The following is a 10,673-nucleotide window of genomic DNA, read 5'->3' as shown; positions in this document are numbered from 1 at the left end:
TGTGTCTGAGACCATTCGCTGGGGCCGGGACATCTACGTGGAGCATGTGTCGGGGGTCCGCCAGTACGCGGCTCCTCCCTCCGGTGTCCCCACCGCAGCACCGCCCCTACCCCCACCAGAGGTGACAGTGGCCCCTCCTCTCCCTGATTTATCCCCCTCGGCCAGCGAGGAAGTCGCGCCCCGAAACAACAGCCGCGAAAAGGCTCATGATGGGCACGAGGCCCTAATAATGACTCAGGGCCCTTCCGGCCCTGTATACGACGCATAATGCGGCGGCGGTGCCATGCGAGGCACCGCGCCCATTAGTTTTTATTATTATTATTATTACTTTTACATTTTTACTTTTTTTTTTACTGTTATGTACTTATATCTATATTTTTATGTTATATTTTTTATATCTATATATATTTTAGCGAGGGCAAATGGCCCGCTGTGCGCCCCTGTTCTATTTTCTCTTTTATTTTGCTACTTACTTTATTTTCTAGTCGTTCTCTTTTTAGTTGTTTCGTTACTTTCTTTTTACTACTTCTCCTGTCCTATTTTCTCTTTATACACTCTTTAATTTTGTTATGTTCTTCTACAACACATCTAGTCATCTCTCTTAGGTTATAAGTGTTTTAACTCTCCTGGCGTGCAGCGGGCCACTGCAATGTTGGTAATTTTTCTTTATTTCCTTAAGATATTTGACCAGGCCCCCCCTCCGAGGCCGGAATGATTTTATTTATTTATTGTTGACGTGTGTGTGTATGTGTGTGTGTGCGTATGCGTTTTATTTATTTATTTATTTATGCTATAATAAAAAATTGTTAGCCACGCAGGGGGCTCGCAGGCCCCCGCGCCGCACACCTCACCACCAATAAACTTATTTCTATTTGTGGCGGGGTGCCTAAAAGGGCACCCCCACCTAAGCCCTCGCCAAAAGGCGAGTACATTGTACCGCCCCCGGGAGCATATGTAACCCGGGGGACCATTGTTTGGAAATAAACGCCTTTATCTGTTCTTATCAGCTTAATATCTGATACACTCCCCATCGGGGAGTCAGAATATTAACTCGATTTTTGGAAGTTGACGGAGCGGTCGGGGCTTGCTCCCCCTCGGTCACGGGTCGGCCACGCATTGCAGTGCCGTGTGGATTGGCCCAATTAGCTTATATAAAGCATAATATCCGCTTATTCCACAGCCCGTCAGACTTCCAGAAATCGAGGAAATATTCTCGACTCCCCGAATCGAACAAAAATTTAAAAAAATTCTCGATTCGCCAAGTTTTTCGGGTTGTGCCGCGACTCCCCTAAATCGCGCGCGTGTGCAACAAGTGCCAAGTGCACCACTCCTTTAAAAGGATTATTCAGCAAGAGCCGAGGAGCGATCGGGGCGCGACCAGCCGCCGACGAGGAGGACCACCGAAGACCAAGCGCCTCCACCGAAGCCCGGACCTCCGGGAATTACGACACCTGTACGGGGAACCCGAGCGGGGGTAAGTGGTCGAAACCCTCTCTCACTATCTCTTTAATTTCTGTCTATTCCCCCGTGTACTTGTAACGGTGTCATTTGGACTCTCTTTGTCCAAGTGCCCGTTTTCAAATACACGGTAAACCCCGTTGACCCTCCCCTTTCCGTTCGTTGTTGTGTGTCTTTGTTCTGCCGACGATTGGCACCTGTGCTAACCGTCGAACAGAGCGAAACACAAACAATTAACGGCTCCTTCCCGGTCGCTCGGAACGAAATTTCTGGAAATTTCGATCCGGATTACATAAGTGACAGGTGGAAACGATTCGACGAATTTCGCAATTAAATTAATCAATTAACTCGACGGCTGTCTAAACAATCAGCTCGCTGGTTGTTTAATACGGTTCCCGAGCTAACAGATTTTATTTATTGCGAAATTGGGGCGCAAGCCTGTGCCGACAGTTTAATAAACTAATATTTAACATCTCGTTGAATACCGGCACGTCGGAGCGTTTCTTACTTCGTCGAAATTTGTACTCCGTTTCGGAATAAGCCAGGAATATTGTTCCTGAGCCAAGACCAGCCGAATTGTTTAATCGGACTCGTTCGATTAAATTAATTCGGCTCTGATTTCCTATCAGTCACCGATCCGTGTAGGCCTCAGATATTCCTTGGCCCCGTGCTAAGGAAATTTTCTGAGTACCGCCAAGTATCGGTGCAGCCCTCTAGCGGTGGGTCCTTGCACGAGAAGCTCGAAAGAGTTTCTCGACCGCCCGCTAGGTGTCCCCCTTGGACAGGCTCTACTCTGTCCAAGGTAGAGTCCTACTATCGCTGTTATCTTCTCTCCCTTTCTAACCTCCATCTGTCATCCGCTCTCTTTCTATCTTTACCCGTTTCATACTTCTCTCGGTCTATCTCTTTAATTTTTCTCTTTCCCGTTTCGGCCACTTGCTTTATTATATCTTAATTGGTATATTTAGTTGACTAATTTTAATTATTAATTATTTATTTATTTATTTAGACACCTATTTACACATTTTACCCTATTCACTCGTTTTAACTACATTTTAATCACCGTACTGTATATCACAGTGCCTGCTTTTACATACCTAATTTAATTTTAAAACCGACACATTCAACTTTTACACGTATTTTATCGCATTTTACACCAACTTATTTTATTCTATTTTATTCTCATTCTTATTTTATTTTACTGTATTCTATTTTACTCTATCTTAATTCTAGTCATAGTTTATCTTTTATCTTGTTACTTTTACTCTTTTTACGCTGTGATATACTATACCATTTTAAAGCTATTACTGTGATATTTATACATACGCTTACTGCTATTTCTTATTTTTATCCTCCTTACTTTATCTCTAGTCTCATTTTTACTTTTATTTTTATTTCTTATTCCATTCTTTCTGAGCTCTATTCTGTTCCGATTAACTCCGATCATCTAGTCAACTTTATATGCCAGTTCTGACACCGACATAAACTGCATCCAATCTGCTCTGTCAATTTTAATTTAATTTTATTTTACCTTTTTACCTTGTTACATTTTATTCTTATTCTGTCTCATCCTACTCTGCACTATCTTATTTTATTCTACTGATATCACGACTTAATCACATTTTATTTTTATTTATTTAAACGCCTATTGCGATACATTGACGCCGACTAGTGCTATTTATTTATTTATTTATTCATCTATTTATTTATTTAAATACGTCTAGTCACCCCGTCGATCTTATTTTATTTATTATATTTTAACACACGTGACTAAGTTTAAGTGATTTTAACCTGGTGCTATTTAATTATCTATTTATATACACGCTTTCTCACTGACTGACAGAGCTATTTATTTATTTATCCATTTACTTACCCATTTATTTATCTATTTATTTAACTATCTACTCACTTATCAATTCATTCTTTTACTAACTTATTTATTTATTTATTTATATACCCCCTACCGCTCGTAGTCAACCCCGTACAGGTCGATCCAAAAATGGCAGGGCAAGCAAGTAGCCCGATTACAATTTATATAGATTTCCCGTTCCCGGAGGAATTCCGATGCCCGGAATGCTACGGCAGGCCGGGCATGAAGCTCGGTGGGGCGTATAAGTCCCACTCCGACCTGGCAAAGCATGCCAAAAAATACCACCCCGGACACATCATCGTTCACCGGTGCGGCGAGTGTGGTGAGCCTGGCACGGGCAGATATGCCCTAAAAGCAGTAAAGACTCACCACGCCGCCGCACACGCGAGTACGGGTGGGCCAGGTCGGGGTGGGACTAGCAGAACAATTACCGGTTCTGCCAGCAACCGGACAACCGGTGCCCGGTCCTCCTCCTCTGCGACTGGCACTAATTCCTCGGGCCGAGGGAGGCCCGAGTCAATTTTAAGGTTTACCGCTGACGCGGGAGCTGGAGGGGTCACTACGACAACGGCCACGACAACGACGACGACGACGACAACAACGACGACGACAGCTACAACGACGACAACAGCAACGACGACGACTGCGAGTGGCCAGCGGCAGGCGGCGACGGCCCAGGAGATCAACACCTCCGGCGGGGCCGTACCACCATCTTCAGGCCCCGCGACCACACCGACCACCAGTGTGGTCACCACTACGACGACGACGGCTTCGGCGACGACCCGCACGCTGACGTTGCAGCGCAAACTGCCCTTCGGCACGTCTGCAGCTGCGACGGGGACGACAGCGGGGAAGTCTATGAGGATGACGCTGGCAACGAGGACGAGGACGACCGGGGCGGTCCCACGACCTACCCCCAGGCTATCCATCACGCCACCACCACCATCGGCGTCCCTGGGGACCAGGCCGAAGGTTGCGGCGGCACTAGTGGCTCCCCTTCGGAAGTCACTGACGCCGCCGCCCCTTCTGGCCGCCTCCAGGGCGAAGACCACGCCCCCACCAGCAGCAGCAACAACAATAACAACAACAACAAGGAGCAGCCTGTCGCGGCGAAGCAACGAGGCTGCCCTGGTACCGACTCCACCAGGGACCAGGAATGCGCCCGCCAAGCGCACCGGGACCGGGACCAGAGCCGTCCAACGAGCCAGCCCGGGCTCATCGGCACGCAAGTCGACCCCTGATAAGACCACCACTAATACCAGTGGTGGCATAACAAGAAGGACGAGGGGGTCGACGGTCTCCCCTAAGACGAGGTCCCCCCCTACCAGCCCGAGGGGGCCGATTACAAGGAGCAGGAGGGGAGCCAGCGTGCCGATAGAGCTCGGGGACATCAAGAAGCGGACGATGACCCTCACCACCACCAGGAGGAAGGCGGCTCTGAAACCCGGTGCTAATACGTCACCGAGGGCGGTTGGGTTAGATGGGGGGGGCACCCGCCCCCGCCCCCCCCACAACGACATCTAACCCAAACCAACACCCTACCACCACACGGGTGTTTACCTCGGTGATCAGGACGGCGGCCTCACCATCTTATGCCGCCGTCACGGCGGGCGCAGCGGTGGTCACGACAACACCGCCAGGAGACCGCCCAGAAAGAAGAACGCTGCGGTCGATGACTCGGGCCTCGTCACTCCCGCCCGAGTTCATGACCGTAGCGAGCAGCAGCCTATCCCTCATCACCACAACGAGGGATTCCCCCCCTGCCCACTCACCCCCACCGATCATCTGTAGGAAGCAGGGGGGAGCGGAGGGCTGCTGTGCGGTCTCCTGCGTGGCTCCGGCCACGCTGACCACGACCACCGTCACGACCACTGCCAGCGGGGGGCCCATCATGACTTCGAGGCCCCTCGCGGGGGGAGTGGAGAGGATACAGAAGAGGACGAGGCTTACGCCGGCAGTCCTCTCCCTCCCCCCCATCGAGGAAGCGGCAGGGTCACCTGGTCCTGCCAGGACAGCTCCTTCTCCCCCTCCGGCCATCCGGGGGAGCGAAGAGGAGAGGGGAGAAGAGGTGGGGAGGAAGGAGGAAGAGGATCCCTCCCCACTGCCGTGGCAGGTTGTTGCCGGCAGGCGCCGATCATCTGGGCGCCTGTCCCCGCTGCCAACATCCCCGTCGTCATCGCCGAGGTCGTCCCAGAGGAGGACGCCGTCGCCGTCGAGGACAACACCCCGCAGCTCACCAGCGGGGGACAGGAGGACGCCGGCCGCACCCCTGCGACCAACAGCGAGGGACCAGCGTTCTCCACCGGCCCCACCAGCTCCCAACGTCAGCGGAGCCTTGGAGGAGGCCACTCCCACCACCACCGTCACCACGCGAAGGGGCGGAGCCGCTCGCCGGTGGCCATTGGCAGGAGGTAGCCGCAACACCCAACAGAGGGTAAGTGCTGAGCGGGCCCCTGCCAACGCCGCGCGGATGGACCGGCACCGCGAATTACGCGATTTGAATGTCCGCTTGGGAGGGTACGCGTCGCGTTTTCGTAGTGTGGGTGGGAATAATAACCCTGGGAGCTCGCTCCCGGGTGGTAGCGCGAGGGGGATGACGGTCCCCACGGGGCAGACAAATGCTCCTGGGGGCGTCGCTGGAGGACCCGCGGCCCTCCAGACACTGCAGGGACGGCAGCAGCCTGTGCCTGCTGGCCAGCCCAATCCTCGCCAGCGCGCATCCCGACGGAGGGAGCAAGCCGCGCTGGAGAGAGAGAGGGAGCTACTGGTCAGTTTGGCCGGGGCTGCTGACAATCCTCAAGACCTGGAGGAAGCTGCAGCGCAAATCGCTGCCTTCTTCCAGGGATTCCGGACCCGACCTGCGGGGAATGGAGGAGACGGGGGCGTAAGACCAGCAAACCCCGCGAGGACGAGGGGGCGTGTCGTGAACTCGTCAGGGACACGCCCTCCCGGTCGTACCGGCTTGGAGACCGATAGGAGAACGGACCAAGTCAAGGAGGCTACGCGTCTCCAGAGGCTGTTCCGGCAGAACCGCAGGCGTGCGGTCCAGGAGGTGCTCATGGGCGCCCCTGAGCAATGTGAAGTTGCCAGGGACCGCGTCATGCAGCACTTCCTGGATATGTACTCACCTGCGAGTGAGCCACAAGCCTCTGGGCCCCTTGGCTTTCCCTCAGAGGCTCCGACAGCAGCAAGTGGCGAGGCTTTGGTCCGGCCTTTTGAAGTGAGTGAGGTAGACCGACGGATCCGGCGGATGTCAAACTCCGCGCCAGGACCCGACGGTCTGACTTACCGTGACCTTCGGAAGGCCGACCCGAGCTGCGTCGTCTTGACTGCGTTTTTCAACCTCTGCCGTAGGTTGGAGTCGGTCCCTTCTTCCTGGAAGGTCTCCAACACTGTGTTGATTCACAAAAAGGGCGATCGGGGGGACCTGTCGAACTGGCGACCACTTGCCATGTCCGACACTACCCCTAAACTCTTCGCGGCGGTGCTGGCCGACCGTTTAGTGTCGTGGGCCCTCCACAATGGGAGGCTTAGCCCCCAGCAGAAGGGTTTCCTGCCGTGTGAGGGCTGCTATGAGCATAACTTCACGCTGCAGGAAATCCTGAACGACGCTCGCAGGGGCAGGCGTCAGGTGGTGGTGGCGTGGCTGGACTTGTCGAACGCGTTCGGCTCGATTCCCCACTCCACCATCTACCGCGCCTTCGCTGAGGCCGGCGTTCCCCTCCCCTTCCGCAACATTGTGGAAGGGATGTACGATGGATGCACCACCCGGGTGCGAACCTCACAGGGCTTCACCGACCCTGTCCCCATTCTTTCCGGTGTTAAGCAGGGCTGCCCGTTGAGCCCTGTAGCGTTCAACCTAGCCTTGGAACCGGTCCTGAGGGCGGTAACCGCGACCTCGGCGGGCTACACGCTGCACGGCCAACGTTATTCAGTGCTGGCCTACGCAGATGACCTGGCGTTAACTGCTGATTCACCGGAAGGAATGGAAACACTGTTACGAACAGTGGAAGCTGCGGCAAATGGGGTTGGACTTCGGTTCAACCCGGCGAAGTGTGCAACACTGCACCAGGACAGCAGAGGCACTCGCCGGGTACTCCCTACTTGCTTCAGCTTGCAGGGTCAAGGGGTTAAAGCCCTGGCAGCAGGTGCGCCATACGAGCACCTCGGAGTCCCCACAGGATTTCAGGTCAGGCAGACCCCGCTCGCGACGATCGAGGAGCTTGTCCGGGATCTCCGGGCCGTGGATCGCTCTCTCCTCGCCCCGTGGCAAAAATGTGAGGCGGTGAGCTCGTTTATATTGCCCCGCCTCGACTTCATGCTGCGGGGAGCCCATGTTGAGAAGGGCCCCCTCAAGGAAGTCGACAAGCTTGTACGCAAGCTTGCCAAATCCTGGCTCAACCTCCCTCAGAGAGCCAGCGCGGAGGTAGTCTACCTCCCTCCCAAAAGGGGGGGGGGTGTGGACTGCTTCCGCTTGCGGACCTGGCCGACGCACTGGTCATCGGACACGCATTCCGTCTACTGACGGCATCGGACCCGATGATCAGTGGGCTGGCCAGAGAATCTCTGAGCGAGGCGGTAGCCAGGAAGATCGGTAGGTCACCCACCGATCAGGACCTGGCAACGTACCTCTCCGGCTCGCTGGAGGGGGAATTTGCCAGGGACGGGGGGGACTTCTCGACTCTGTGGTCGAGAGCACGAAACGCGGCACGGCGATCAGGAGAAATGCTCCAATTGCGTTGGGAGTGGTGCGCTGCCCGGCGCGAACTGGGTCTTAGACTCCGGGGCCCACGCGGGCGCACGGTGGTTGTAACACCGAAGGTGCGGGATCAGGTGTTGCATCGTTTGAGAGCGGCAGTGACAGAGTTCTATGCCGATCGTCTGGGCAAAAAGCCCGATCAGGGGAAGGTCTTCGGGGTGTCGTCGCGGGATAGTGTATCAAATCACTTTCTCCGCGGCGGCAGTTTCACCCGCTTCGCTGATTGGCGCTTCATCCACCGAGCTCGCCTCAACGTCTTGCCTCTTAATGGGGCAAGGCGGTGGGGCGAGGGTGATAAGCGTTGCCGGCGATGCGGGGAGGCCCTGGAGACCCTACCCCATGTGATCTGTCACTGCCGGCCTCACTCGGCCGCCTGGCAACTGCGCCACGATGCCATCGTCTCGAGAGTATCTCGAGCCTGCCGACTGCCGGGGACGTTAAGGGTAAATAAAAGGGTCGAGGGTCTCACCGGCGAGTTGGAGGCTCTGCGCCCTGACATTGTTGTCAGGCACGAGCCTTCGAAAACCGTCGTGATCGTCGACGTGACCGTGGCCTTCGAGAACGGCATCGAAGCCTTCGAAGCCGCTAGGGAGAGGAAGAGGGCGAAATACCTCCCTATCGGCGCCGTTCTCGAGGGACGGGGCTACCGAGTCGTGACCGACGCGATCGTTGTTGGGGCTCTCGGCTCTTGGGATCAGGCCAATGAGGCGGTGCTCAGGCTCCTGCGTGTGAGCAAGAAGTACGCGAGTCTGATGCGCCGTCTCATTGTGTCTGAGACCATTCGCTGGGGTCGGGACATCTACGTAGAGCACGTGTCGGGGGTCCGCCAGTACGCGGCTCCTCCCTCCGGTGTCCCCACCGCAGCACCGCCCCTACCCCCACCAGAGGTGACAGTGGCCCCTCCTCTCCCTGATTTATCCCCCTCGGCCAGCGAGGAAGTCGCGCCCCGAAACAACAGCCGCGAAAAGGCTCATGATGGGCACGAGGCCCTAATAATGACTCAGGGCCCTTCCGGCCCTGTATACGACGCATAATGCGGCGGCGGTGCCATGCGAGGCACCGCGCCCATTAGTTTTTATTATTATTATTATTACTTTTACATTTTTACTTTTTTTACTGTTATGTACTTATATCTATATTTTTATGTTATATTTTTTATATCTACATATATTTTAGCGAGGGCAAATGGCCCGCTGTGCGCCCCTGTTCTATTTTCTCTTTTATTTTGTTACATACTTTATTTTCTAGTCGTTCTCTTTTTAGTTGTTTCGTTACCTTCTTTTTACTACTTCTCCTGTCCTATTCTCTCTTTATACACTTTTTAATTTTGCTAAGTTCTTTTATAACACATCTAGTCATCTCTCTTAGGTTATAAGTGTTTTTAACTTTCCTGGCGTGCAGCGGGCCACTGCAATGTTGGTAATTTTCTTTTCCTTCTTTATTTTTTAAGATATCTGACCAGGCCCCCCCTCCGAGGCCGGAATGATTTTATTTATTTATTGTTGACGTGTGTGTGTATGTGTGTGTGTGCGTATGCGTTCTATTTATTTATTTATTCAAATTACAATAAAAATTGTTAGCCACGCAGGGGGCTCGCTGCCCCCGCGCCGCACACCCCACCACCAATAAACCCATTTTTATTTTTGTGGCGGGGTGCCTAAAAGGGCACCCCCATGTAAGCCCTCGCCAAAAGGCGAGTACGTTGTACTGCCCCTGGGAACACATGTAACCCGGGGGACAATTGCTTGAAAATAAACGCCTTTTATCTGTTCTTATCAGCTTAATATCTGATACACTCCCCATCGGGGAGTCAGAATATTAACTCGATTTTTGGAAGTTGACGGAGCGGTCGGGGCTTGCTCCCCCTCGGTCACGGGTCGGCCACGCATTGCAGTGCCGTGTGGATTGGCCCAATTAGCTTATATAAAGCATAATATCCGCTTATTCCACAGCCCGTCAGACTTCCAGAAATCGAGGAAATATTCTCGACTCCCCGAATCGAACAAAAATTTAAAAAAATTCTCGATTCGCCAAGTTTTTCGGGTTGTGCCGCGACTCCCCTAAATCGCGCGCGTGTGCAACAAGTGCCAAGTGCACCACTCCTTTAAAAGGATTATTCAGCAAGAGCCGAGGAGCGATCGGGGCGCGACCAGCCGCCGACGAGGAGGACCACCGAAGACCAAGCGCCTCCACCGAAGCCCGGACCTCCGGGAATTACGACACCTGTACGGGGAACCCGAGCGGGGGTAAGTGGTCGAAACCCTCTCTCACTATCTCTTTAATTTCTGTCTATTCCCCCGTGTACTTGTAACGGTGTCATTTGGACTCTCTTTGTCCAAGTGCCCGTTTTCAAATACACGGTAAACCCCGTTGACCTCCCCTTTCCGTTCGTTGTTGTGTGTCTTTGTTCTGCCGACGATTGGCACCTGTGCTAACCGTCGAACAGAGCGAAACACAAACAATTAACGGCTCCTTCCCGGTCGCTCGGAACGAAATTTCTGGAAATTTCGATCCGGATTACATAAGTGACAGGTGGAAACGATTCGACGAATTTCGCAATTAAATTAATCAATTAACTCGACGGCT

At 53.6% G+C, this 10,673-nt stretch overlaps 2 pseudogenes; both read left to right on the top strand.

Annotated features, from left to right (window-relative positions):
- Window positions 1-969: 969 nt before the first annotated feature.
- Window positions 970-1,147, top strand: LOC143361165 (U2 spliceosomal RNA; annotated as a pseudogene).
- Window positions 1,148-9,827: 8,680 nt separating this feature from the next.
- LOC143361145 (U2 spliceosomal RNA) lies at window positions 9,828-10,006 on the top strand (annotated as a pseudogene).
- The last annotated feature ends 667 nt before the right edge of the window (window positions 10,007-10,673 follow it).

Source organism: Halictus rubicundus, chromosome 14, assembly GCF_050948215.1.
Source record: "Halictus rubicundus isolate RS-2024b chromosome 14, iyHalRubi1_principal, whole genome shotgun sequence".
In the NCBI taxonomy this organism is placed as follows: Eukaryota; Metazoa; Arthropoda; class Insecta; order Hymenoptera; family Halictidae; genus Halictus; species Halictus rubicundus.
Note: the sequence above shows the minus strand (reverse complement) of the source record. Positions and strands in the feature narration are given on the sequence as shown.